This window comes from Sebastes umbrosus, chromosome 22 (genome assembly GCF_015220745.1).
Source record: "Sebastes umbrosus isolate fSebUmb1 chromosome 22, fSebUmb1.pri, whole genome shotgun sequence".
Classification (NCBI taxonomy): Eukaryota; Metazoa; Chordata; class Actinopteri; order Perciformes; family Sebastidae; genus Sebastes; species Sebastes umbrosus.
In genome coordinates this window covers 17,120,671-17,148,121 of record NC_051290.1, presented here as the reverse complement: position 1 = coordinate 17,148,121, position 27,451 = coordinate 17,120,671, and the positions used below count along the sequence as shown (strand labels likewise).

General features: G+C 39.4%; 1 long non-coding RNA gene across 2 annotated transcripts in view; it reads left to right on the top strand.

Moving 5' to 3' along the window:
• The first annotated feature begins 982 nt into the window (after nucleotides 1-982).
• LOC119481244 overlaps nucleotides 983-27,451 on the top strand; it is a 102,673-nt gene continuing 76,204 nt past the window's right edge. Inside the window, exon 1 of one of the 2 annotated variants that reach the window (XR_005205142.1) lies at nucleotides 983-1,125. This is a non-coding gene — a long non-coding RNA (uncharacterized LOC119481244). Of the gene's footprint in view, nucleotides 1,126-25,679; nucleotides 26,060-27,451 lie in introns of those variants that run through there. The other variant, XR_005205143.1, reaches the window with a different exon arrangement.

Sequence of the window (27,451 nt, the reverse complement as noted above, 5' to 3'; positions counted from 1 at the left end):
CATTTTATTGTTGGTCATATATATTTATATAATAATTATATATACACCTATTTTTTTTTTTACTACTTGTGTACATAACAGTACTGCCTATTCTTCACTTTTATCTGTCCAGCTTTGTTGTTCTTATTTCTAGCTGAAATTACACACACACCTCTACACATAACAAACAGCGATATTTGTCTGAGAATAACTACTAATAATTCATGTTGAATATGAATAATAAATAATGTTGTGGCCTTATTCTTTATTTCATGGGCTATTTGGGGATTAAAACATTATTATTAAATACTTCTATTTATATAAAAACAAAGTATTATAATATTGATTTGAAGGTTGATTACCATGGCAACGGTCAAAGCTTCGAAGCATTCGGGTCAGCCCTAATCAAACCGGAGTCAAATTCTTTGTATGTATTTATTTGGCAAAAAAAACTGATTATGATTCTGATGTGAAAACAATCTGAAGAATTGGTTTTGTTTTGCTAAGTTGAAGAAGAAAGAAAAGAAATGCTAAAAGTTTATCCTCAAAAAGGGCTTTTTCCCCCTCATCTCCCAGACTATCTCCATACAAAGTAACTACGTAATGTAGATGTTTCATTTGTGAATACTAGTCACATTTGTCACATCATCCATATTTAAAAAAAGATATCTTATTAAACAAAGTATGGCATAGTTCCTTGTAAAAAGAAACAGAATACAAATTAAACAAAATATCTATATCATTGAGGTTTCACAACACTTACATATCGTCCAGTTTCAACATTGAGTGGTAAAATGCGTTGTAGTTTGTGTGTAATCAGTGAGCCCTTCATTGTGACTAGAGCTTTTGTACTGTAGTTGTATAACAGCGCTTAATTAATGATCTTCTCTAGTTTTGCCTTTGAAAAGCGAGGCCATCATATCTGTAATGTTAAAGTGAGCAGAAATCCAATGAGGGATTTGGGGACAGATGTTAAAATGTCATTCCTGCTACTTCCCTCAGCAGGAACAGGTGTTACTGGGCCTGCTGGTAAATGGAGTCTGCATGCTGGGAGGAGAAGAGGTGGCTGTTCATCTCCGTGTCCAAGTGCCCGAAGCTTCTGGCCCGGCTCCAACTCCTCGGGACCTGCACAGCCTGCCTGAAGCGGTAAGTTTGCACAAAGCGTGGCCGCGCGTTGTCATTCATTTGTCGATGCCCTTTGCAAATAACTCGGTATAAAACAGTGTTGGCATATGCATTAATTACAGAGAGCGCAATCATTTGCTGCAATGTTGAGCAAAAAATGTCAAATGAATTTGTGCAAGTGCACGTACTTATGAGCTTAGGAAATGAACTATTTGTTTGTCAGAGGCTCAAATAGTTGGACACACGAACAGTGATTTCCGTGGAATTAATCAAGGTGAGTTTGAAGTGACTTCAGCATTAATCAACACTCCCTCGCCATTCAGTTTAATCTGGTCCAACCCAAACTAATCAGCAGCAGGCAATGCAGCCCCCTTAAGACTTCACAATTGAGTTTTTATTCCATCTTTCCCTGCGTGGATGAATTGACTATCACTTTGCGCAATTAAAGGTCATACGGAAGTGATGAGTCACTTCAAAAATTCCACATCCTAAAACCAAAAGATCCATCATGCGTCGTCCTGTATTCACGGCAAAAGGTCCGCCTATGATAGCGCTGCTCAATATTGATAACCTCACCTCAACCTATTCCTAGGTGACTCATTAGTCACAGAGGTAATGATATGTCATAATAGAGCAATCAGTGTTGTGGATGTGAGTGATGACCGTGGCTAAAGACAGGCGAGCCGTGATGTAGCACACGTCTGATCGGAGTAGGGTTGGTATTTGCAGTAGGGGCCAAAAACCATGCCCACCCTATCTCTGTTTTCTCCATTCCCCCGAGGTAAACAAACAACATCCTGCCACTCGGAGTGAGACTCAGCGTTCACCAAAGCCTTTTTTTATTTATTTTAGATAGCTTTAGAAGTCACAACAGCTATGTCGGATGTTTTATCAAAGCTTTATCATCCTTACGCCAGACTCATTACACGGGTGCAAAGACGGCATAATAAAATGTGACTTAATCAAAACCAAGCAGGCCTCCCAGAATAATGGCTCCCCATAGCAGAATATGTGAAACAGTTGGGCAGGGGCTACTGTTGTGCTTAACCTCATCAAGGACCATTTAGGTGATGGAGGACACCGATGCTGAGGCGAGTTGCTGCGAGGGAGTTGTTTGTTATCTTCAATTTGCTCTTGATGAAATGAGTCAGCAGTTTAGCGGTAATTACAGTAGTTTAGTTTGTTATATGATGCATTTATTCTGCATTAGGATGACAAGTTGTGTGTTATTTGTTTTTAACACTCAGGGATGCATTGGTGAATGTTATTTTAGAGGGTCTGGCCTAAAACCCAAATATTTATTTTAATCAAAACTACCTGGACAGCCTTAAATGTGGCACAGAAAACCTAAAAACAAAATCTCCAACACTGTATCCCACATATCCCTGCACAGGTAATGCAAGATTCAGGTTTAAAGTTTGAGCAATTGCAGTATTTTTACACCGGGGTTGAAATCTTCCCCCGAAAGCTTCTCCGAAGTGATGTGCAAGTGTCTGTTTCTGTAATGGGCTATGCCATGGGAATGTTTCCATGGTAACATGGCAAAGGCGCTAGTACAGCTCAATGCCGCTCTCTGGGGAGTATCTGGGGAGCTTCTGCTTAGTGGGAAATGATGATAATAGCGCAGAGTGTTGGATAAAACTCAACTGGGGAAGACTAACCCCTTCATATTGCAGGGAAAGGAGACGGCGTTCATTTTCTTTTGCACAGTCTTTTGCTGGCATTTTTCTAAAACCAGTTTCCCTAGTTACCATACTACAGTGCGTTCTGTATCCATCGCTTTCATTTTTGTAATTTCATGTATCACACTTTGACAGACAGTAAAAGTAACTCTTCAAGCGTAAAGAGCACAGAGAGACACAGTGGTGCTGGTCAAACCTCTTATATTTTCTGACAGTTTTTACCGTCAGATTTGTGAATAGTGCTCTTTTAGAACTTGTAGTTCCCTTAATACAGGTCTTTTAGAGCTTCACCTATTGAAACATATGTTCATTTGATTGTGAATGCCTCTGTGACAGTTTTAAGAAAGTGTCTTCATTGCAGTTGCTGCAGATTTGGTAGAAGATAATCGGATATACTTTGAATATCCATGCACAATTGCTCACACAGTGGTCTTAGAAAGTAGCAGCCCCTGCCTGGAAAACTATTTGACCCAGTGACTCCTCTTGCAGTGAGAAACCTCTGCTCGAATCAGATACCTGTTTATACCCCACCGGCACTCTGTTGCTCTTTTCCCAGCGCTGATATGCGCGCACGTGTGCGTGTTGTTCAGTGTTAGATGTCGGATTCCAGCAGCTTAGAAAACACAGCTTTGTATTAGATCACAACTGTGCATAAATTACACGCACAGCGAGTATTAGGCGCGGAGAAATAACTGAAGACTGAAACTCTTTGGAGTTGAAAATGTCACGTTAATTTCAAACATTACCCCCTGCCGAAAGACTTAATGAAGAAGCCCATTAGAATGTCATACCTGCTTACTTGTGAATTTTGTAGAAAGTTTATTTGATATGTCTGAGTCAATTACCCAAAGTCTTTGTGATAAGGAACTGCTCAGTGAACCTGAACCCCCAATTCTACTCGGGGAGCACTTGGATATTTTATACACGGCTGTGCTTTGAATAATTTCCAGGAGGAAATTCGTCTTTGGCAAGGCACTCTATTTTCCCCCTGCCAGCTTAAAGGTTTTGTCCTTGACGTCACTTTGCAAAGTGCAAGCAACTGATATAAAGACTTAAATATGTGTTTTAAGAGCAGCCTGGGCTGCTTTTTTTAGACCCTGCACATAAAGAGACTGACAGGGTGAGGCAAAATGCAGTCGAGTTGTAATAGTCTTATGACTTTTAAACAGAACAAAAAGCATTTTTTACTTTTCTTATGAGCTATCCTTTTCTGTTTTAATACAAATGTTATTCTATGGTGCTACACCGTGGAATTAGTTTTCATTGTTTAAAGGGGTACCCAGGTAATTTAGCAATGCACTTACTTTAAGTTGGAGGACATGCAACAGATTTAAGAAAAAAGAAAAGATATGGTGGTCTTTGCTGCTTCAATGTCAACCTGATTTTTAGGTCCTAGTAAGGGTCAAAGCAGGTGGCAACCTCCTGTTCTGAAAAGTGAAGCCATTCTTCCTAATAGCCAGCAGGGGGCGACTCCTCTGGTTGCAAAAAGAAGTCTGATTGTATAGAAGTCTATGAGCCTGCTTCTCACTTGATTTATTACCTCAGTAAACATTGTGAACATGGTTTTATGGTCTCAATTGCTAGTTTCAAGTCTTCTTCAATACAGCATGATGTTCATTTAGTAAATTATGGTCCCATCTAGAGTCAAATAGACCATAAAGCAGGATATGCTTTAGGGCGTGGCTACCTTGTGATTGACAGATCGCTATCACAGCGTTGTCGGGTCTTGGAGTTGTCCGTGTTTTCGTCTTAGAACTTTAACCCTTTCACAGTGTGTTTTCAGTTCATGGAAGTTAATTTTGGTAGCCTTATTGAGCGTTCGGTTATACTTAGCTGCACCCTCTCGTGTCACTTCTGGTTGCAAAAAGCCAAGATGACGACAGCCAAAATGCCGAACCAGTAGTCCACAAACCACTGGGTGACGTCACGGTGACTATGTCCACTTCTTATATACAGCCTACTGGTCAAATTCAACAAACACTGGATCCTACATTTCCCATAATGCAACAGGAGCTCCCTGAGCTGGTTTGCAGGTACTCCTTATGACAAATTTATGTGTGAAATTGGTGGGGTGGGGCCTTTTAATACAGAGCAAAATTCCATAATGTTAGAAAAGATTCATGAATTTATTTATCCACCCATACATTTTCAATATAAGTAAAGAAGAGTATGCCGTGTTTAGACAGCTGGACTAATACTATGACAATAGTGTTACTGTATATACAGCTGGAAACATAAGGAACATACAGTTTTGTACAATATTTGCGTTGAGTCGTGTGACAACTGGCCTACTTGTATTTAAACTCCATCGGAGTCATTTTTATTTGTCAGCATTCTCACGGTGGAGCTTGTGTCTCTCTGTGGACGTGGAGCGTTTCATGTCCTCCTCCGACACGTTGTGGGAGCGCTGGGACAAACACCGGATGAGTGACTAAGAAAACAATTCCCCTGGATATGCCTGTTGTCTCGCTCTTCCTCTCTCTGGCGCGCTCTTTCTGTGTCTCTTCGGGGTTGAATCACATTTCTCTTGCTTCCCTCCAATGTGTCTCTGTCATATATAGGTGCATGGGCACATGCACAAGTACGCACGGGCATACGCTCACTCCTCTGACACACACACGCACACACACACACAGTCTGACAAATCCCCCCTTCTGCCAAAAAGTCGATAAATAAATGCATTGTCTCTTCACTTTCTGCTGTTGGCATCAGCCTGTCTAAATTGTCTGAGAAGGCAGTGGAGTGTGAAATTGAGTTCAGAACTGTACGCTGTGTGAGGGGGCACAAGATGAGCGTATGTTTGCTTATTTATTCATATTGCGGCAGCATTCAGTAGCGCTTTTGCGAGAGCGGGTCAGTTAAACACGTTGAGGTGTTGTTGGTGGAAATTTGACAAGTTTAGAGGAAGAGTCTTAGGCGGTGGCATTTTGCCCTTGCAAGGGGAGCAATAGGTTATTCATCGAAGGGGTAAATGAAGCTTTAAAGTGAAATTGTGCGGTTACAGTGAGTCCAGTAAATTTCTTATTTCTTCCGTTCCTGGGTGCTGTGAACCGGGGCGCCTTCTTTTTGACAGTTGCTATCATTGTTCTAAATGCCATCGAAACTGAAGCCCGGTAGTCGCATACAAAGCAAAAAGGTAATTTTACTTGAATCACTAGGTAGTGATTGAATAACTTCACAGTGATTTGCTCTCCCCCCTATTTCTGAAAAGATGAATTTCTTTCCCAAAGCCAAAGAGTTCATGCAAGAATAATAGCACCTGCCCACACTAATTTGCCAAGAACAAATGATTTTGCTTGAGAGTGTAACTTTTGTGCCGCTCTGCCCGAGATTTAATCAGAGGTATTACGCAAACCTTCCCCTTCCTCAGCTCTTTTCTTGCCACTCCGTGATGAATGTGTTGTTACCGGATGATGTATGTTTATAGATTGCCGGGGATAACTGCTGTTTTGAAGAGTTATAGCTTCCCCCTTCACATCACAGAAAGTGCCTCTATGCGAAAACCATTCAGGGATTTCAAGTTTGTCTCTCAATTTCACTGAGCACAACGCATGATAAATGTGCATTTGTTTAAAGGCATCCCTAAACTTTGTTTCCAGACTTTCTGACAAGGCTGTTTGAATGTCAGTTCCCACTACAGAGTTTGGCAGACAGTGAGAAAAATGATTCATGTATTGCAGGTTTTTTTTTTAAGATTAGTAGTGATTGAAGTGTCCTTCACTGTCACCAGAATCACCAGTATGGAGGTCGTCCTCTTGATCTTTTCTTATTCTGGAGTGACAGAAATTGTAATGGCAGCATAAATCCCAATCTTTGCATTCTCAGCATTACCTGTAGGAACTGTGCAGAGGTCAACTGATAGAAGAGCCTCCATTATGAGCTCACCCATCCATCTGTAACACTATGGCATTTCATTTAGAAATGTAGGAAATACAACTACAGTCTTATTTGACTTGTTTCCCCTCATGTACATTGAATTATGAATTGTCAAAAATGGAATGTACAGTATGTAATGTGAGATGTTTTCACAGCATAATAAATAGCATAAAACTTAAAGACTCCCCTGTGGAGTTTTCTTATAAACAAACACATGCTATGTTTACATTCAGTCTTTCTCAACAAAATGCATCGTGCGTCCTCAAGGTCTACCAAATGTGTTGAATGCATAAACACTAGCAAAGTCGATGTTTATGAATATTTTAGATTGTGCAGTGTTTACATCCATGTTTAGCAGCTTGCAGTCGTCTTCCTCCTTGCCTTTTGTTGGAACATTTCTACAATTCTGTGCATGTTACCGCCACCGACTGTCAATCAGGACTGGTTATCGTGTTGCCTGCATGCCCCTCGTGCACTAAAAAAGGGGCCCACTCATAAACACATTGTTCATTAGTGCAACTTGTGGTCAAAAAACTCCACAGGGTACCTAATACTAACCTGTACTGTTTGGGTTGAACGTTAATTCAAAACGATAATTTATCATCTTTCAATGGAATCGTATCATGATGAAGTCACAAATCGAGATGCCACAATCACATTGTCTAAATTGATAATAACAAGCACATACTAACTTAGAAAATCTGATCAAACTCAGCTAAATCAAACTATGGTCTTAATCTAATTGCTCTGTATTTGTGTGCATGCATATAAACATTGTCGATGTATAGCTCAAAATATTAGTTTATTTTTTCCCTACAATTTCACTTGAAATGTTCACTTTGCACTAAAGTTCTTAATTAAATGAGAAAATACTTAGTACTTTTCATTTGTTTAGCATCTAATTCACTCAGAAGTTTACAAAAATAGGCTTTACCATTTCATATACACTATTTATTTATTGAACTACCAGAAAATATGGTATTTCGTGATATATATCATTATTGAGATATGAAATTACCTATATCGTTATAGAAGATTTTGACCATATCGCCCAGCCCTATAGTGTTTTCTGAACTTATCTATAGCTATTACATTTAGATCGATATGTAGTACTTTGAAATGTATCTTCTCACATCTGCACAGTATATGACTAAATACTGTCGGCTACAGGTTTCCGTTCCTTAGCATCACTCAGCATATATATTGTCATTTATTATTATACCAATGAATACAATGTATTAGATCACCATTGAGACTCATAAACCTTGATAAGGAGTGTGACCATGCCTGACTGGAAAAGAGAGCTCATTTTATGTTAATCACAGTACCTTAAGGACATATTGGCTATTATCTACTTTTAAGCATCTGCACTCATTAACTGAGTAAATACACAATTACTGTCATACTAATTAACGCGTCATTTGGCCCCCGTCTTTAATTTTCACAGAGCTACCGTCTCCTATTACCGCGTTGCAATGACACGCAAACTAGCAAACAGATTGCATTTTATGCTATAGAAGTCGTTTGCCCTTTTCTGAAATGCAAAGTCATTTTAATGTGGTTAATGATGTAATTAGTTGTTCTTGGACAAAAAAACAAACAAAAACAAAACGCTCTACATCTACATCCCGGCCTCTAATGCCTGCGCCTGTTTGATTTCCATAAGCTGTCACATTGAATGGAGAATATATTCATCTTGACTGGCTCGAGGCTTGCTTTTGAGGCGTGAACTCGGAAAGTGCAGAGCACATAATGAACGCAAACATGAAGAGCTGCTGTTGGTGGGGGGATGTTCTTTAAACACATTATATACTTTGATTGATCTGATCTGTTTACGGACCATGCTGTGGTGAGGAAATGCCATCAGTTCGCCAGCAAAGCCCTGCCTGTAAATGTCACACTCAGTATTCACTTTAACCTTTTGGTTTTTGTTTAAACTTGACTGCAGTGCATGCTTCACTTAGACACAACTGTGCTGAAGGAGTGCCAATAGGTTATTATCAGTACGTTTTTTCCAACCACTTCCAGTGTTACTTTTCACCTAAATTTAAAGTCTAGTCCTATTTCTTTGAGTCTCTGAAAGCCATCAGCTCCATAGACACTGCCATTATACTAGTTACAGCCAGCAACTCCCTTGAAGTTTACTCTAATCAATATTTCACTGCTGAATGGCAAGTTCGTCCTTAAACAAAAATGATTTTCTTTGACAACCAGAACAAGCGTTAAGCCAGTTAGAGGAGGCTTGCCCTCCTCAGAGCCCATTAAAAGGGCTTTAATGAGGGGAGAGTGGCAGGCAGCAGCAGACCCCCCACTAGCTTTTGATACAATGCACTGTCACCTCATTAAATCCTGATGACGTTCAGAGGTATTCCAGGACAGTTGTGAGACCCATGTGTTACTCCGCGGACGCTCAGTCGCCATGGGGGCACTGCCGGGGGGCTGCGGGTACCAGCTGGACTTGGCACCACAGCTTGGCCCTAGACGGTGATAATGGCCTCCCTGCTTCTTGTTCACATCACATGCTTTGTCACTTTAAACTGCTCTGTAATGGCCTTTATGGGCTGCCATGAATTGTGCAATAAAGAGAAGCATGGAGGCAACCCTAACAGAATAGTAAGCAAGCTGGGAAGTTTGCAGTGGGGGGGCTGCCTAGTGGGTGAAAATGTGCTGTACTGACAGTGGCTAATGCTTTCATAACTAAGAACCCCATGTTTCCATAAACAGTTAAAGGGATAGTTTGGATGTTTTGAAGTGCTGTTGTATGAGGTACTTGTCCATAGTGTATTACCTACAGTATATGGTCAAATCAGTTTAAGTGTAGACTATATTTAGAATATTTTCGCCGCTTTACCTTGCCACCCGACAGCCATTTCCAACGAGGATCTGAAGCAGCTATCTATGCTCTCTTCTAAGCCACCAGACTCCATTGACAAAAACAATAATTTTGCCTTGCAGAACATGGGAGTTGCTGATCTACCGTTGCTTCGATCGGTTAGTTAGTTTGTGTTATTGTGTGACTTTGTTTTTTTTTAGTGAGTTCGGATTCCCCAAAGTCACACAATAACACTGATACTAAAACTAAAGCAAACTAACTAACCGATCGAGGAAGAGGTAGACCAGCAACTCCCCTCTTCTCCGAGGTAAATTTGTCAATGGGGTCTGGTTGCTTTGAAGAGAGCGTAGATAACTGCTTCAGTTCCCCATCAGAGAGGGCTGTCTGGCGACAAGGTGAAGCGGTGAAAATATTCTAAATATATTGTACACTTAAACTCATATTGATTTTGAACAAACTTATTTTTTGAGTTAACCATAGCTAAAACTACTGCAATGCAAAGAAAGATGTAGTTGTCTTATTTTTCTGTATACATATGAGATACTTGTCACAGGCAGATTTCATCCTCAGCAGCTAGCTAATTAAGTGTTAGCTCCATTAGTTTGTTAAAATGATTTCTCTGGCTAACTTAATGTTTCCAGCTGACTCATTCAAAAATGAGAATTTTGTAAAAGGGGCCTTGAATAGCTCCATTTGTGATATTGTGCTAAAAGACTGAGGCTAAAGCTGCATGTCCAAAAAGTCAGCATCCTCACCAGGTGATGATCCATTTATCCAATTGTGTTCTTGTATTTCAGTGTAGAGTGTTAGTCTTAGTATTATAGGAAAACAAGACTGTTTGTTTTAACATAACAAGTACTTAAGAACAATTCCACTTAAAGTTACAAGAGAGAGTTTTTAGGATGGAGACTAATCGATGTGTAGGGTTGATTGTGGTTCCTTGAGTGTAAACTTGCCTAAATCCAATAAAGAGCAGGACAGAGCTTCTGACTTTACCTCAAACTCTGATTGCACTACCAGCTTCCACAGTATTACACAGTGGATGTGCAGGGTGTGAACGGTGCTTTATTATTATTATTAGTATTATTTTGCATAACCTGCAACCCTCCAATCTAATGTAGCCAGTTAATGATGTGCTCCTTGGCCCTGGAAGTAACGCTCTGTTACTACTGTAGGAAGTAAGCTTGTTAGCCGGACATGCTAATGATTGCAACTTACATTAGGGCAGAAAAACACACGGTTTAATCAGTATCTAACACTTACTGTTGTGTTTATGGTTTTGGAAAGGCTCGGAAAAAAAGACACCACCCTCCAAATTCGTTAAATGCCGAGCATCGTTATTACTACACCCCCATAAACACTGCTTTGGCATTTGGAGAAATCTGGCAACATGGCAACACTGTCAACTTGTGGAAAAACTGTCCCAGTACAAACTGCACATATCTTGTGCTTATTGGCCATTCAGTGTTACGAAATGTTACAAAATAACTTCAACTCAAGGTCCACTATTAGCTTTTTCCCAGAGTTTACAAAGCTCTCACAGTCGATTCTACTCATTATCATGTGACCATGTGAAGTATGGAACTTTGGGTATGTGATAAAAGGTTGTCGTGACTACCACCGTGGTGGTTGACTAGAAAAACTCTCCAGAAATGGCTATAGTAGACCTTGTGTTAACAATCTTTTGTATACTACTAGAAATGTGGTTAATTGTAGAAATGATTATGATTATTAATGATTATTTTTGATGAACACCCACAATTTTTTGCTAAGATATTAAGTGTCATTTATCATGTTAATATTGTGGTTGTATGATTATATAATCAAAACTACAGCTTAAAATGATTCGTAAAGGTGCTAAATACGGGATTGGGAGCGTTTTCTATTGCCTCTCAACGTCTCTCAATGTGACGACGGCGAGCCACAACTCGCAGCTAATGGTGCTAACAGCACTAACAGTGCAAATAATGGCGAAAGTGCTGACAGAGATAACGGTGTTTACCAGGGGGGAACCGGAGGGTTGGCGCTACGCTTCCTCCAGGACGCCGTGGGTCGGGTTGCCTTATCAGCTGTAACTGCTGTATGACCGCAGTGCAGAGCGGTGGCCGTGAGCTGGCCAGTAGGGCGCGCTCACATGCACGAACATGCACTAAAAGCATGCGCATCCGGCCCGTGGATATCAACAAAGCACGGAGATGTGCGAGTGATTTCATTCTCTGCTCAGGTAGACATTACTCCTCTAAATCTTTACGTAACAAATAGTTGTTTGCTGCTATATTAATGGTCTGGATATTGAATTTAGCACCTTTTAACCTTTCAGTAATTTCTCAGTTGGAAAGTTATCATACAAGTAGTTCCAAAACTAAAGGAAATGACAAATTACATGTTGAATAGAAGTACCCCAACATAAACTACAAGTGAACTCGGCTTTGAAGAAATGATTTCTTTCTAAATATGACAAGAGAACTGATGGACAAATTAAACTCTTATTAAACTTATTTTCTCCTGCTTCCCTCAGAAATACATCATTTCCAGCGGAAAGGCATTTGATAAATTGTTGTCTGGGGAAAAGAAAGCATTTCAGTGTGCTCGCCTTCGTCTTTCGGTTTTGTAAACAATATAATGTTGTTTTTGTTTGAAATATGTAAAGTGCCCCAGCTCCTCGAATTAAGACGTTCTCAGCTCTGAGCAAAGCCATCGCTGAAAACAAGCATGAGCAAATCATGTCATCGTTCTGAGCCTATATTGTTTTTCAATTTGAATTAGTGCCTAAATGAGGCATTATGATACATGCACACAACCCCGTGGTTTATTATCCCAGCCTTTTCTGCAGTTGCTGTTGTTTTAATCACATTGAAGCATGGTTTAAGCGGAATAACATAAGGCTAATTTTAACAGCTTTCATTTTTCATTTGACTCAAGCAGGAGGTATATTTGAGGGCTGTTTGTATTTTGCATGCTGAACATTATGCTATTGAATGTCTACAGACACTCGAGGCTTAGCAGCGCTACTATAGACATGATAGAAATGAAATGTAATCTATCTCCAACCGTCACACTGTGAGTTTTTCAATACGCGAATAACATATCAGCTCCGTTTGTCTTTGTAGTTTTACAAGGCCCCAGGTTGTATACATGAGAATATCATAATGAGATATTGAGATACAGCAGGTGGGGAAAAAAGTAATGGAAACACGAGGCAATATACTGGTTGAATATTATTTACCAAAAGGGCCACCGTTTGCCTTCAGAGCAGCTCCATTCTTCCTTGTTATGTCGTACATGTGTTGAACTGTGTGTAGTGGGAAGTTGAAGCATCCCTCAGGAAGGAAAAACCTCCAGTTCTTTGAGTGATGAAGGAGGCGGAAATCTGCTCTGCACTCTGTGCGCTCCAGAAATTCCCATAAAGGATTATTCCGGTGTGATTGGAGTGTTGGCTTATTTCCTGCCTGCTTTTACTGGTTTACATCACTCCATTTTTTTATTTCCAACTTGTATCATGTTATATTAGCTCTGGTTTACTGGTCTTTGAAAGGGAAATAGTCAGACTATTCCCAGTGGAAAATTATAACCAGTTAACACTAATTGTGTGAAATCTATACTTATTCCTGCTAATTTTATAGTTGGACAAAGTGGGTCTGTTTTTGTGAATGACAGAAGACGGGTCTGTATTGAAACCTACGAGATTTTAGTTTCATTTTGGAGATAAAAACATGACAATTGGAGTCTGAGAAAACTTGGATTTCCAACTCGGCTCTCAACCTGAGCATTAATTTAAAAAAGCTTATGTTCTTATACACAGATGATGGAATTTTGCACTTTTTTATGACGCCCACAATAATATGTTATTGACACTGTATCACAGGTGGAGTGATTTCTGAGGTGTTTACAAACTAAGGAGATGGGAGACAATAAACCCTCTTTTTCTTTATCTTAACTTACATATAAGTCATGGTTATAATATCACACTGCTGCGACGTTAAATATGCATTAATTGATTTCTTACTGCACATTCAGTATATGCTATAGAGACTAGAAAACAATCTATACCCGCAGCTTCTCCACCCTTCCTTCTCTTTCTTTACCAAGGTGAAACTTATGCCCCTCAGAAGACAAAGTAGGGCAAGCCTTGAAAAGTACTGAGGCGTCACGGATAAAGGTGAGGCAACAGAGAAGGCAGTGTACTGTTACATATCACACATGACTGTCAGTTTCTTGCATTTATGGTCTTAAGCTGGTCTTTTTAAGTCAGTCTGACCTTGAGTTTGAGCTATTTTTTTCGCTGAATGCATGGCGTGCTGTTAAAGGAGCTGCAAGTAGAGCGTATTGGATAAAGAAGAAGATGGTCGGAACTGAGAAGGTGAGAGGTGAGAGGAATGAGTGTGAGAGTTTGTCAGCAGTGCGGCAAAGAAGGCAAGGCAAGGAAAATTAATTCTTATAGCATCGTTCAAACACAGAGGCAATTTGAAGGGCTTTAGAAAAGTAAAAAGCATTTAAAAAAACACAACAAGCAACAAAACTTAAATAGCAATCGGCTGGCTAGATAATCAATTCATAGAAAATGATGTATTTCATATAGCTAGGGGTTATTTACTGCAAGTAAATAATACTTATTAATGCTTCTTTAAAGCTGCAAACGCTCATATTTTGGCCACTTGTGGGCAGCACAAACAAGCTGTTAATACAACACTGACCTTTTATCACCTTTTAAGTTGATATGGGGAACTTGTTAGCATACAAATGCCTATTTAGACATTCATTAGATACAAAGGCTTCATTTGGAGTCAAATTTGTGTCCACCTGATGGATAAAAGTTAAAAATGTATTCTCCTTTTAGCTCTGTTTTTGTTCTCCGCCTCCACCAACGTCTGAGGTTAACATCTGGCTTTTTTGCTGCTAAATGCTCCACTGTGTTCACCAACTAGATCCTAACTTTGTCTGTTGTTTGCTGCTGGACAGGTAGCGGACAGTGGGCTTTTAGAGTTTTAGAGCCTCCTGCAACTGATAATGACAGTGGTGAGACTGCTGAACCAAAACCATGAAGTTGCAGGCTGTAAAACCAAAACAACTAGCAGAAAGATGTTAAAACACTCGGTAGAGCCGAGGAGACCTACAACTTCTCTGTAGATTCATCATTACGATCCATTTTACATTACATGTAGTTATGTGATCTAATTTTAGTATGGAAATATTGATTATACGTAAATGCATTAAAAAACGTTTCAGTTTTTTGGTGATATTCAGTGGGCAACCTCTGGTTCTGAAAAATGAAGCCAATTTGGAAGTGCCTTAAACTTACATCCATGACATTAGTAAGTGTCAGAAGTGAAGGTGTAGGTATTGTGGTATTGTCATAGCAACACAAAAATGATTCTACTTCTCACTTGATTTATTACCTCAGTAAACATTGTAAACATGAGTTTATGGTCTCAATCGCTAGTTTCAAGTCTTCTTCAATACAGCATGATGTTCATTTAGTAAATTATGGTCCCATTTATATTAAAATATAGTCTATTTTACTCTGAATGTAACCATAAAGCAGGGTATGCTTTAGGGCGTGGCCACCTTGTGATTGACAGGTCGCTGCCATGGTGTTGTCCGGTCTGGGAGTTGTCCATCTTACAACTTTAACCCTTTCACAGTGTGTTTTCTGTTCATGAAAGTTATTTGTAACATTTTGTTTGCCTAAAAATGTCTTATTCAGCGTTTGGTTGTACTTCTCAACCACTTAGCTTAAAAATCAAGATGGCGAAGGCCAAAATGTTGAACTCGAGGCTTAAAAACGGCAGTCCACAGACCAATTGGTGACTACGTCCACTTATATACAGTCTGCGGCTCAGACATTAATCTACCTCTTTGAAACTCTTTTGCCTCATGTTTCATTGAAAACTCCCACATATATGTTTAGCTTTTGTTGTGCTCTTTTATGATACAGAGCCTTATTCACCTGGTTAGCAGCTTTCAGACTTGTAATTGACAGAATTTAAAGCCTTTTCTACGTAGCGTTTGGTTTTGTCCTTCACGCGTAACAGCAATGAATTGCGTGCATTTGTGTGTTTTCTCAGTTTGTAATGATTTTTCAATGACTATGAAACTTATTAATTGATGCATATACAGCCTCCACAAGACAGTCGAGTCTATGAGCTGTCCTCTACTTAATTCCCCTGTTTACACGTATAAAACCGTCTCCATTTGACAACAGCCATTTGCCACTTTGGCATTTGTTGCGGCAATTACATATGACTCTCCTTTTTTGCTTTTCAGTCATCTGGACAAAGACAGAAGGAGCAATTGTTCATAGCATTCTGCATGCCCACTTACTCACTGACAGAGGCACTGTTTGTAATTAGACTACTATTACTGTCTGCCAAATTACTGGTTGTTTTTCCTTCAGAAGCTCCAAACCACCATATGCCTATATTTGCCAGTGAGAAACTGAAACCCGCTTTGTCCATACTGGGAGAGATCCATAATTGATATTGTGAATTTCATTTGAAATATGTAACTTGGCTGAGAACCTGTTCCTGGCTGCTGGAGATTTGATAAGCCTCCTGCCCTTTTGTCAAGTTGAACAGACTGTAAAGGCAGAGAGATGTACCCCAGGGACCAATGAACAGCTAAACAGATGACATGAATCCGAGCAAGACTTCCAATGAACTTTCCTTGAACTAGAGAGGGCTGGTGATCCATGGCCATATCTCTCTCCTCTCTCCCCCTCTTTCTCTCCCTTTCTCCCCTCCACTTCTCTTTCTGCTCCCGCGCACAATTTCTCTTTTTTATTCACATTCCCAGCTCTCTCTTCCCTCTCAGAAGGAGCCAAATGCAGTAGTAGTTCTTAAGCTAAAGTCACTAACAAGGCGCTGTCACAGTGTAGTGCCACTTCACTGCTTTCCCATCATGTGGGATTTTGGTTTGAAAGACAGCAGTTCATTTTCCAATGTGTGGGCTTTCACTCCTACCATCCCCTCCTCACTCTCCCATTGCGGCTGACCGGGAGTGTTCCCAGGCCATTGGTTTGATTTATCCACTCTGCTCAGGCAGTAAGCAACAATAGACCACATAAAATGAAAATCCCCCAACCTCTCTTTGCCTGGAGTTTCAGATTCGCCAGCATTACACAATGTCTTTGAAAGAGTCCTGTATTTTCAACAATGTGAATGTTTATTTTAATCTATAAATGGCAAGCACACAACAATTGTCGCTTTTTAAGTGAGTAGCCTGTCGTGCGATATTTGATTTAAAGGTGAGACACTATGTGCACAGACATGTTAAAGGCCTGAATAACACGTGGTCTGAATATCTTTTTTTTTCTTTTCTTTACATGGCATAATCCTCGTCTATCCAGCCAGCCATTTTCTGCAAGCGCTTAACCAGTTTAAGACTTTTATCTGTGCCTCATTGTGCATGTCTGTGCATCACCGACAGGGGGCAGTGTAGGCGTTCATAACGATGCACACCTCTTTCTTTCTAGAGACGGCCACAGCCTGTCTGACACACAAAGGAGAGAAGAGGCATCGATTTACATACATCAGTGGTGTCTTTTAAAATACTTTCAAACACTCATAATCTCGCTGTCTCTTTCTCTCTGTCTGTCTGTCTGTCTGTCTGTGTGCTTCAATTTCAGTTGCATTCTTCATATGAAAGAACAAGAAATGTATTTTTCTGCTGTTGAAATATACCTGTTGTTGTAATGCAATGAATGCAGACTAATACGCACTAATACATTCCCCCAAAATTAGCTTTAAAACATGCTGCTAAAACAACTTGTGCTTTAAAACACTAGTATTAACACAATCTAAATTTATGGTTGTAACAAATTCATTGGAAAAAAAGGTTCCTTGAATGCATTCCACATACTCAAACAGTTGACTCTTTGTCCAGTGGGCTGTGAAGATTACATGTTTGTAGTTTGCCTTGAGGCAGATGTGGTTATTCTGCCAGGAAACCTATAGAAGCTGTCAAGATCTCCCCCATCCATCTTCCATGCTTACGTTCCATACTTTTAATTTATCGGCTCTGAAATGAAACATCCACCATCTAAACACAATGTATTGATTGCTGAAAGTGAACTCCCAAGTTGTTTTAAGGAATTTGCTTGTGTTATTTTATGATTTGAGGACAGATCATGTATTGCCTACTGAATTTAATGTTGCAAAAATGGCCATTGGGCATTTTGGAGTGAAACGCTATATACGTGTTGCTGTAATCACTTGCCTATTTTTGACTTTTGTATCAGCTACTATGGGATATTGACTCAACCTTCTCCTGCGGGAGCTTCACAGATCTATTTTTTTTCTCTACCTGCTCCACCTCTGTTTATTTTCTTCCCAGCAATATAAACAATTTACAGAGTGCATTGAGTAATTTATAACTTTCATCAACCTCTGTTGGCAACCGAGGAATTGGCAACAATATTGACATGCCTCTGGCACAGCTTTATGTAGGTTAAAGATGGGCGGTGATATAAAAGTGACAGTTTAACAATGGAACAAAGAAGCTAGCTAATTTGAGAAGAGATCCAATCGAAACATTTAGTGAACATAATAATACTACTTTGACACTATGATGGAATAGATGAAGTATTTGTTGGTACTGATCAACAACCCAAAGCGCTGCTAAGGTATTACGGTCATTTTGTGGTACAGTATGAGGCACTACACATCTTATATTATCCAATATACCATGGTGCCCAAACATGCTGATTTATTAGTTAAATGTTGAATGATATAGTATAGAATTACTACAAATATCCATGTGTCATTGTTCATCCAAAAGCTTTATTTTTGCATAAAGAAAGGCCACTGCTTTTTCGCCTGTTGAAGCTTGACTGATATTCAAATTTCTGTGGTCTCTTTGGTCTCAGTTTTAACTGATTTCAATGCCCTCTGGACGTGGTCTTGATTCAGAATCCATTGGACCTGGTCTGGTGACATGACTAAGGTAAACGTCTTGGCTCCCAAGGATGTAGGAGAGTGGCTCACAAGATGATTTGTTGGCATGAGGAATCTACACCTGTCAGTGCTAATATTTAATGTAAGCAGTCCCTCAGGGTGAAAATGTCACATTTGTTTGTAAGTCCCCCCAAGTGTTTCGCAGTTTGCTGAATCTAAAGAGCAAAACCCAAGAGAAATGTTGGACCGGTGCAATATTTGCTCGTCATACTGCCTAACAGGCGCAAACAGTGTATTAAGTGAGATACTATAATGCTTAATGACGAGTAATGAATAGATAATGAAGTATCACCTTAACGTCTTGGCATTGCATTCAGCCTCGCGTGTACTGGAAGCTCACTGCAATTATTAATCTAACATAATTGTAATTATGGACTGAGTATTGAGTCAAGTTTTCAGGGTGCCACAGCAGGCAGATTATCCATTACCTACCCATTACAGATTTTATTTTTCTTAATTGTTGTCAAGTATTTTTAATTATCTACAAATAAGCCACTGCACACATTAAGCTACAACCCCGGAGGAGCTTTCTATTTCTCTTATAACATTTGAAGGCTTTTTCAGGGTTGCACTCAGAGTTTTAAACTTTTTAAACTTACACAGACAGAATTCAAAGTGCAGTTTTTTTCCCCCCACAGATGTACAATAACAGGCACATAATAGGCCCTTGACACATACTATTTTATCCACTGTAAAGGTACAAATTTGTATCTGTTCAGGCTGAACTAAAAGTACAGTTAGAGACTCTCCTCACAAAGAAGAAATGTCAGCTTCTGTTCAGACACACAATTTATAATTAATATTATTTCTTTTTTAACAATTCATACATTTTCTTGACAAGGACCTTTTGTGTTCATGACCTTAGTAAGTGTCAGAAGTAAAGGTACTGTGGTATTGTCATAGCAACCTCTTAGGTAAGAGGATTTAGACGTAGTTGAATACTGTTCACCTCCCATCTCCTACCAGTATTCAATATCTGGTTCCTTTAGCAAAACCAGTGGGCAAACTCCAGGTCTGAAAAGTGAAGCCAATGCAGAAGTGCCTTAAAACTTGCATTTATTTCTAATAGCCAGCAGGGGGCAACTTCTCTGGTTGCAAAAAGAAGTCTGAGTGTATAGAAGTCTATGAGAAAATGAGCCTACTTCTCACTTGATTTACTACCTCATCAAAAAATGTAAACATGAGTTTATGGTCTCAATCGCTAGTTTCAAGTCTTCTTCATACAACAATTTTCATTTTATAAATTATGGTACAATTTAGAGTCAAATAGACCATAAAGCAGGATATGCTTTGGGGCGTGGCTACCTTGTGATTGACAGTTAACTACCACGTCGTTGTCTGGTCAGGATGTTGTCTACGTTTTCGTCTTACAACTTCTCACAACTAACCCTTTCACAGTGTGATTCCAGTTCAGGAAAGTTAACTGTAACATTTTGGTCCCTTAAAAATGTCAGCATTCGGGTGTACTTAGCTCCACCCTCTTTTGTCACTTCTGGTTGCAAAAAACAAGATTGCGACAGCCGAAAAACCAACCGGCCAAAATACCAAACTTGAGGCTTCGAACCCTTAACAAAGTTGTTTAGTAGCCTTAAACTTAATCAAACCTTAACCATAAAGGTTAGGGATTATATGTGACAGTTTTGGAGGGCATTGACAAACAATGGCATCTTGCTCCAAATGGCGTCACATGAGAAAAGAAGGCACTGGTTGAGGAACCCAGGTAGTACATAGAAAAAAGGTCTTTGAGTAGCAGTGACTCAGATTCAATCCCTGATAATGTTTCCTATCTAACACAACTGGCGGTGTTCGCCAAGGCCTATTGAAGGAGGCTGGGACATGGGCGGATACGGGTCTTTGGATATGGGTATGACACATGCGCAGTGTAACTGGAGATGCACTTTTTAGTGCGCATGTGTTGTACCCCAAAGATATGACGCGTGACCCAGCCTCTTTCAATAGGCCTTGGTGTTTGCTGGGAAGCTGTTGAGGGATCCTTGCCAGAACACTTGTTCTGATGCTACTAATGGTTGGTGTGTCAGCACTGTTTACACCCCCTTAGTCCAACAGGGCAAGTTAAAGGTAGGGTCGACGATGTTGGAAAGCTAGCATAATTTGAAAGTAGCATCGCCTCAGGAGCCCCGTCCCACCCACCCCCCCTCGGGACTCCTTCCAAGGCAACGCCCCCCCACACACATGCACGAGCACCGCCACATCGTAACTACTTCACAGACACAGAGCGGAGAGAGGAACTCAACTCAACAACGCTACCTCATAACAAGTAACCGCGGCAGTGCTACTTTTGGCTGAGTTTTCTCTTCCATTCTCCAGTAAACTTGTGGCGGCGACGCGCTTTGAGTTCAGGCCGGTGCACGTCAAGGGTATAGAGTACGAGCAGGGAGGCAGGGAGGCATCTGATTGGTTCTTTACAAGCGGACCTCGAGGCAGTGATTGGTAGACGTTTTTACAGGATTACAGTAGCTACAGATGACGGCTCTTTTCCGGTCCTTTTTCAGAGCTCATCAGTAATGGATCGCTGTCGGGGGTGAAAGACCATTTCAACCAATATAACAAATAGTGTTTACTGGATAACATCGTCAACCCTGCCTTTAACAAGACAGAAAACCATAATGTGCTGTACAGGATTCTGCTCCAGTGACAAGCTTTTTGAATTCAGTACAATTCTGATTTACCGGCTTTTTCTGAGTGTACTCTATGAGCAAAAAAAAACCGACCGTGATCTTATGCCATTGGCGGAACTTCTAAATTTAGACGAGGGACACATGCTGGATATAATTGCCCTTTTTCTAAACACCATGTTGTTGATGTCTAGACCAAACGTCATAGCTAGAATAGTGTAATGTGGCAAAGTATTAATGTCACTGAAAATAAAGTGTATTACCTGCACTGTAAATATATTCCATGGAAATTAATTTGCTGTTGGCAATGAACAGAAGTGATATCTTGAGGGCATTTTTTTTAAACACTGATGCCCAGCTCAGCTTCTGTTGTTTTTTAAAGCAATGCTTTAAGACACATTGGAAATCATTACTGGTCTCTTGAAAATTGTCCAGTAAGCAATTATATCCCTAATTATGATTAGACCTGGAGCTTTCTCCAAACGTTTTGTTTACATTACTTTTTTATCAGGATTTACTGGCCGAATGCCTCATGAAAAATTAAGCTACAGCAGAATGATACTGTAAGGAGGGAGTAGTGTGTATGGGCACCGTTTCCTCTGACTTCCTGAGGCCACAGGAAGCTCCATTTGTGGGATTAAGGTCACACTGTTCCTTATCTGTAGTGCAGAGTCCCCCCTTTAGCCAACTGGTACTTATAGATGAGATCTGGACCTTACTGCCTCTGACAGCTAGATTGGCAGTCTATATCCTTCTACTCCATACCTCTTATCCAGGGCCTTCTCATAATAGAATAGAAAGCAACAAACTGGACATACTGAAGAAACTTTTGTAAACCCAGAATCCCCGTGTTATCGTTCTGACACAGCTAAAAATTACAATCATTGCTCTCTCAAGTATTGATGGGCGACATTGTGAAAAGAAAAATAGTTGCAGGACTGGAGGCAAATCAGGATTCTCAGTAAACAAACTGAACTTCTCTGTTTCCTTTTAGCTCAGCATTGTTTGCAGGCGGCGTCATCAATTCTTGCTGTATCAGGATATGGGGGAAGCATTGGGGCTCTTTGAATGTGCATTAAAATAGGCATTGTTAAACAAATAACAAAAGCGTTATTCATCTCCACAGCTCTGTATGTGCTGGATCATTAAAACAGCGTCTTATACAATGCGCAATTAAAGCATTTAATTGATTTTTGCAAGCCATTAATGCAAATTAACGCATTAGGAGTAACACCAAAAAACAAACGGCGAAGAAGGAATCTTGACAAACAGAGGTGGATTATTTTTTTGCAAACTCTCAGTGAGGTGATACCATTTGGTTTCTGTTGCTGTTGCTTTAGTATGGAAGTAAATGATGGGTTGTACGACTTGAAATGTTAAAAGATTACTACAGCCCAACCGTAAATGGATTTTTGAGGCCTGCGTCAATATTAACATTTGAGAGTTATAAAAATCTGATAAGAATATGTCGGCTGATATTCTCTCTCTCTTTTTTTTTTTTATATAAACATACAAAGGCATTTTTGATAAGGATCCCCTAAATAAGTTTTCTGGAAGAATTGCATTATAACGTACAAAAAATATCTTTGGCACTTCCCGTTCTACAAATTCTTGTTACTTATGACATATTCTGTATGCTATTATAAATCATATACTAATATAGAGAGGCAAAGTCCCTCTACTTCCGGTGGACCACCATGGGACCTCATTTCGGAAAAAAATATGTATGGTAGTCAACGGCGAGACACAAATCATTTTTTGATCCCGTTTGAATAGCGGCATGAATCACACATATCATGTTTGAAAGATAATTTTTCAAGTCAAAATATTCATAGTTTGTCGTTTAGTTTTGTGTGAAAGCGCTCAGTGAACTACATCTCTCGTCTCGCTCAATATACGTCACCAACACTTGCAGGTTAGCTAACTCAGCTATGTTCCATGCACGCACAATATCTTACCTGATGTGTTTTTAACCTGCGACTCCTGGCTTTTATGAGCCAGGAAGCGAAAGAACGAGCGAGACCCGTTGCTCGTGTGATTACATCCAAGTATGAAACACACAAGGCATCGTAGCTTCAGCGAGAGAGACGTCGCTTACGTGTTTTCACAGCCTTGTACTTCAACAGTTTTTGACAAACTACGACTTTCTTGGCTTGCAAAATTATCTTTCAAACATCATATGTGTGATTCATGGCGCAATTCAAATGTGATCAAAGAAATCTTTGTCTCATCGTCGACTGACCGTAAATATTTTGTTTCCAAAATAAGGTCCCATGGTGGTCCACCGGACATGGAGGGAATTTACCTCTCTACAGTAAATCACAATAAGCTACTGTCGGCTAATATATCAGTCTGGCTCATTCATCAGTCTAGTTCTAAAGATCAAACATTTTTGACCTTCGATCGAATTTGAGAATATAAGTTATTCAAATTATTTATTTTTTGCCATATCATGTCTTTAGATAGAGAAGACAGGAAACAACGTAAAGAGAAATGCAACGAAAATCCCCAGCAGGATTCAAACAGAGTACGCTGTGGTTCATGCATGTTTGCCATCTTAACCCCTAAGCCTTGAGGGCGCACCCAAATGAGCTATTTCAACAGTGTTACAGTTAATTTGTCACCAGAATGACTTTGGCCATTGATTTTGTCATTTTCATTCGGGCTATATATTGTTCAGCGTAAAAACCTGGCTTGGATGTGAAACATTGGAGGCAGCTACAGTATGAGAAAGGAAAGGTGGTGTATAACTTCCCACTTCAGCTACTAAAGCTATTTATAAATGTTATTTATAAGTCCCTGTCTTAGTCATGAGATGAATGTATACTTTAGGCTACTTTACAGTATCTTCCCTTTTCAACCATACTGGTTGCTCCTCTCAGCTGCTTCGGAATTTACCTTTTGTGACTAAACTTAAGCTGGGATGCTGGGACGTCTGTGACTCCCTGTATGAACAGGTGGCGGATGTAGATGCAGCATTTTCCTGGCACCGTCTTCCACGGGGCCGTCCCCGGGTTTTCAGCCTCACTGCTGAGCCTCAGATGTTACTCTGTTGTATTTGTGTTTCATTTGTATATATGACATTTCTTTGTCTGGTATTTTGCTGGTGATGACAGCTTTCCCAGCCGGTAGTAGTGTGTTCTCTGTTCACACTTGTTATCCTCAATATTTCTCTTTTTGCTTCATCAATAATTGCTTCCTGACTTGTACTTCTCCTTCATGTGAAAAAGCCAGTTTGATGCGCAAGGTCTTGTGCTAACCATAAGAATTGCCTTTGTTTACATCAAAACGGTTGCCGCGGAACATTTTATTTTGACCTTGGTAAAAGTTTAACTTCCTGACAGGAGGTAAATTTGTTTAGATGAGAATAAACCTTTTGTTGTTACAGCAGTCACCACTACGTATATAGTAGACTAAAATGTTAGCCAACTCCTCATTCCCTCTTATTTATCTTTAAAATATATTTCTTTCTCTTAGATTTTGTGTATATCAAGTAAATGAAAACTACGAGGTTATTGCTGATTTCTCATCCCTTAGCCAAAATATTTTATAGAAGACTAACAAATACAGTCAAACTGCAGTTAAATACATATGCCACTTATCATTGTTTAGTTAATCTTCAAATGCATTTGACTTATTTAATTGACAACTCACTGGTTGTATATTACAAAAAATATCCTGTTATTATATTTCTGTTGTTGTTGTTTCAAAAGTTTGATGCATCATTTTCCAAGATAGCAAAACATAGTATTGCCATGTTTCTTTTCCATACAAACATATAAACAAACATAATGTCAAAAGACACAAGAACACTCTTCAAAAAATAAATACATATATTATTATATTAATATAAAATATACTATAAATATATACATAATATATTTATTAGATTATATAAAATAAATAAATAGATAAATAATAGCAATAATAAATACAAATTTACATTAAATAAATAAATAATAAATGATAACTATAATAATAAATTATTATTATATTAATATAATGGTATTAATAATAATACAACATTGAAAACAGTAGTAGTAATTATGACAACAATAATAGTAAAAATACTACTTGTATAACGTCACCTACAAAATATTCTAGCCAAAATCTGTTATTATATTTAGATAGATAGATCTTTACTACTTTACCTAATTCCTATTATCCAGCATATCATGCTACGAAAAGTGCGTGGACACATAACTTAAGAGTTCCACTAAGAGATATAATGGGAATTGTCCGACTCCCCCTCAGTGGTTTCTGTATTTAAAGCTGTGTGGACAAGTTCATAAATCACTCACTTAGCTAATGTGGATATCCTTTTTGGAGAAAATGACTATGGATTTGGAGGTGATGGTGATTGCAGAATGAAAGTAAGCACATTTATCATTGTTATCATTCAGACTGGTGTTGGCCGCTGAGGATGCTATTCAGGAAATGATGACACCGGGAGAGCTAAATAGGCTGGGCGAGCTGAGGATGAATGGGAAATGCACTTAGATTTGGCCATTACATCTATTAGCTCTTCTTTTTAGGCGTCTTCAATGTGGCTGGATAAACGGTTATATAATGTGAAGAAAAAGGTCAGTAAATAATTTTGAGCGCTCTGTATCCATAGGTGACGGCAGCACAGATATCAACAAACCATCCTGAGATTACATGTTTCAAAGAGCGTTGGCTTCAGTCGGTGCCGTATCACCCATTTCACTGTCGACTACATCCAAGAAGCTTTCAAATGTCCTACTTGAAAGAGGCTGGTTGGAACCAGTGTATTTGACGGTTGCATCATTTGAAAACTAGAAAGGCTCGGCTGCTTAAAACACATCCACTGTCAGCGCTTTTTAAACACTTACTTCTGTTGCCTGTGGCGAGAAATGATAATGCAAAGTTTACCACAGCGTTCTCATTTGTGGTTATCAGATTGATGCAGCTCCATTAACCGTAAAGAGGACGCAGGATGATTTTCTGCAGTAATGGGTAAATATTTGAATGCTGCATCAGCAGCCGTCGACGACGCTCATCATTCTAATCAGTTTCTCATTCGTTGGCAAAACAATCTCACCTTAGGGTCCATTCCATAGCTGTTGTCGTGCTCTCAATCACATCACATTATCTTTATCAGCAGATTGAGTTGGCTCAGCTGTAATGGAATTGCAGATCTTCACTCCTTTAGATATGGCATCTGTTTTAGCTTTAAAGGTGAGGTTCAAACTTTAATTTTTGACCTTAGATCAATTTTAATTCATGCTCAGTTTCTTATTCAAGATGAGATCCACACTGCCGTCATTTTCAAAATTTTTAATTTGTATTTCTTATGAGGATTGACAACAAAGTCCTCAAATTAAACAATAAAAACATGTAATTTGTAATAGCGCTCACTATTGTTTTCTGATCTGACACCCTTGTTGGCAGGGCAACATCATTTGTCAGTAGTGTTGTCACGATACCAAAATTCTGACTTTGATACTATACCGTGCCTAAATATCTTAATACCGATACTGAAACAATACAGAAAATATGATAAAACATAGAACTTTAAATTATATTTTTATTAATTAAAAATGCTTAAATGTGCCTATTTACATTTCACCTGTATTCTTATTTATTTTCTTTCTTACAACTTCTCTATGTTTATACATATATTTTTATCTAACATGGAACAACTGTAATTTCCCCCGGGGATCAATAAGGTATTTCTGATTTTGATGTCACTTATTAAACAGCGTTTAATAAAGCTTTTTTTTATGTTAAACAGTGCCCCCGCTGGCGCATTAGTTAAGTTAAGTTAACAGTTAAGTCAGAGATAAATTCAGATAAAGTTCTGTGAGAAGTTGATGAGCGAAAAGCTGCTAAAATCAGGAAGACACCGCAGTAACTGTAGAAAGCAGCAAAGTTGTAAGTGCCTGCTCCCGTGGGATCCCAGTCCTAATGGCGTCCTCTAAAGCAGAGCGCTGCACACACACACAAGCGGCCCTGCAGTCGCACATCGACGTAACTCACGGCTCGTATTAAAACACTGTCATTCTTATAGTATCGATACTAATAAAACGGGGTATCGTACTGTTTTTAACGGCAGGGTATCGCGATACCTTTCTAGTATACCGTGCAACACGTCTTGTCAGTGCCTGCCACTGCCGTTACAAATTACTAATTGTGGGTGAAGGAAACCAGTGTTGACTGCATAGGAAACGGGAAGCAGTGGTCTGTTTCAAAAGTCCAACTTTTTGTTGACTCGTCCGTCCACCCGACCCCCCCTCTGTGGCTCTTTAACAACATAAAATTACTTCTTGCTCCCGACAGACAATGGTCATAATTCTTATGCCCGCTAAGAGCTTTGTCACTTTGTCACTGCTGTTTTTCCTGGTTCGA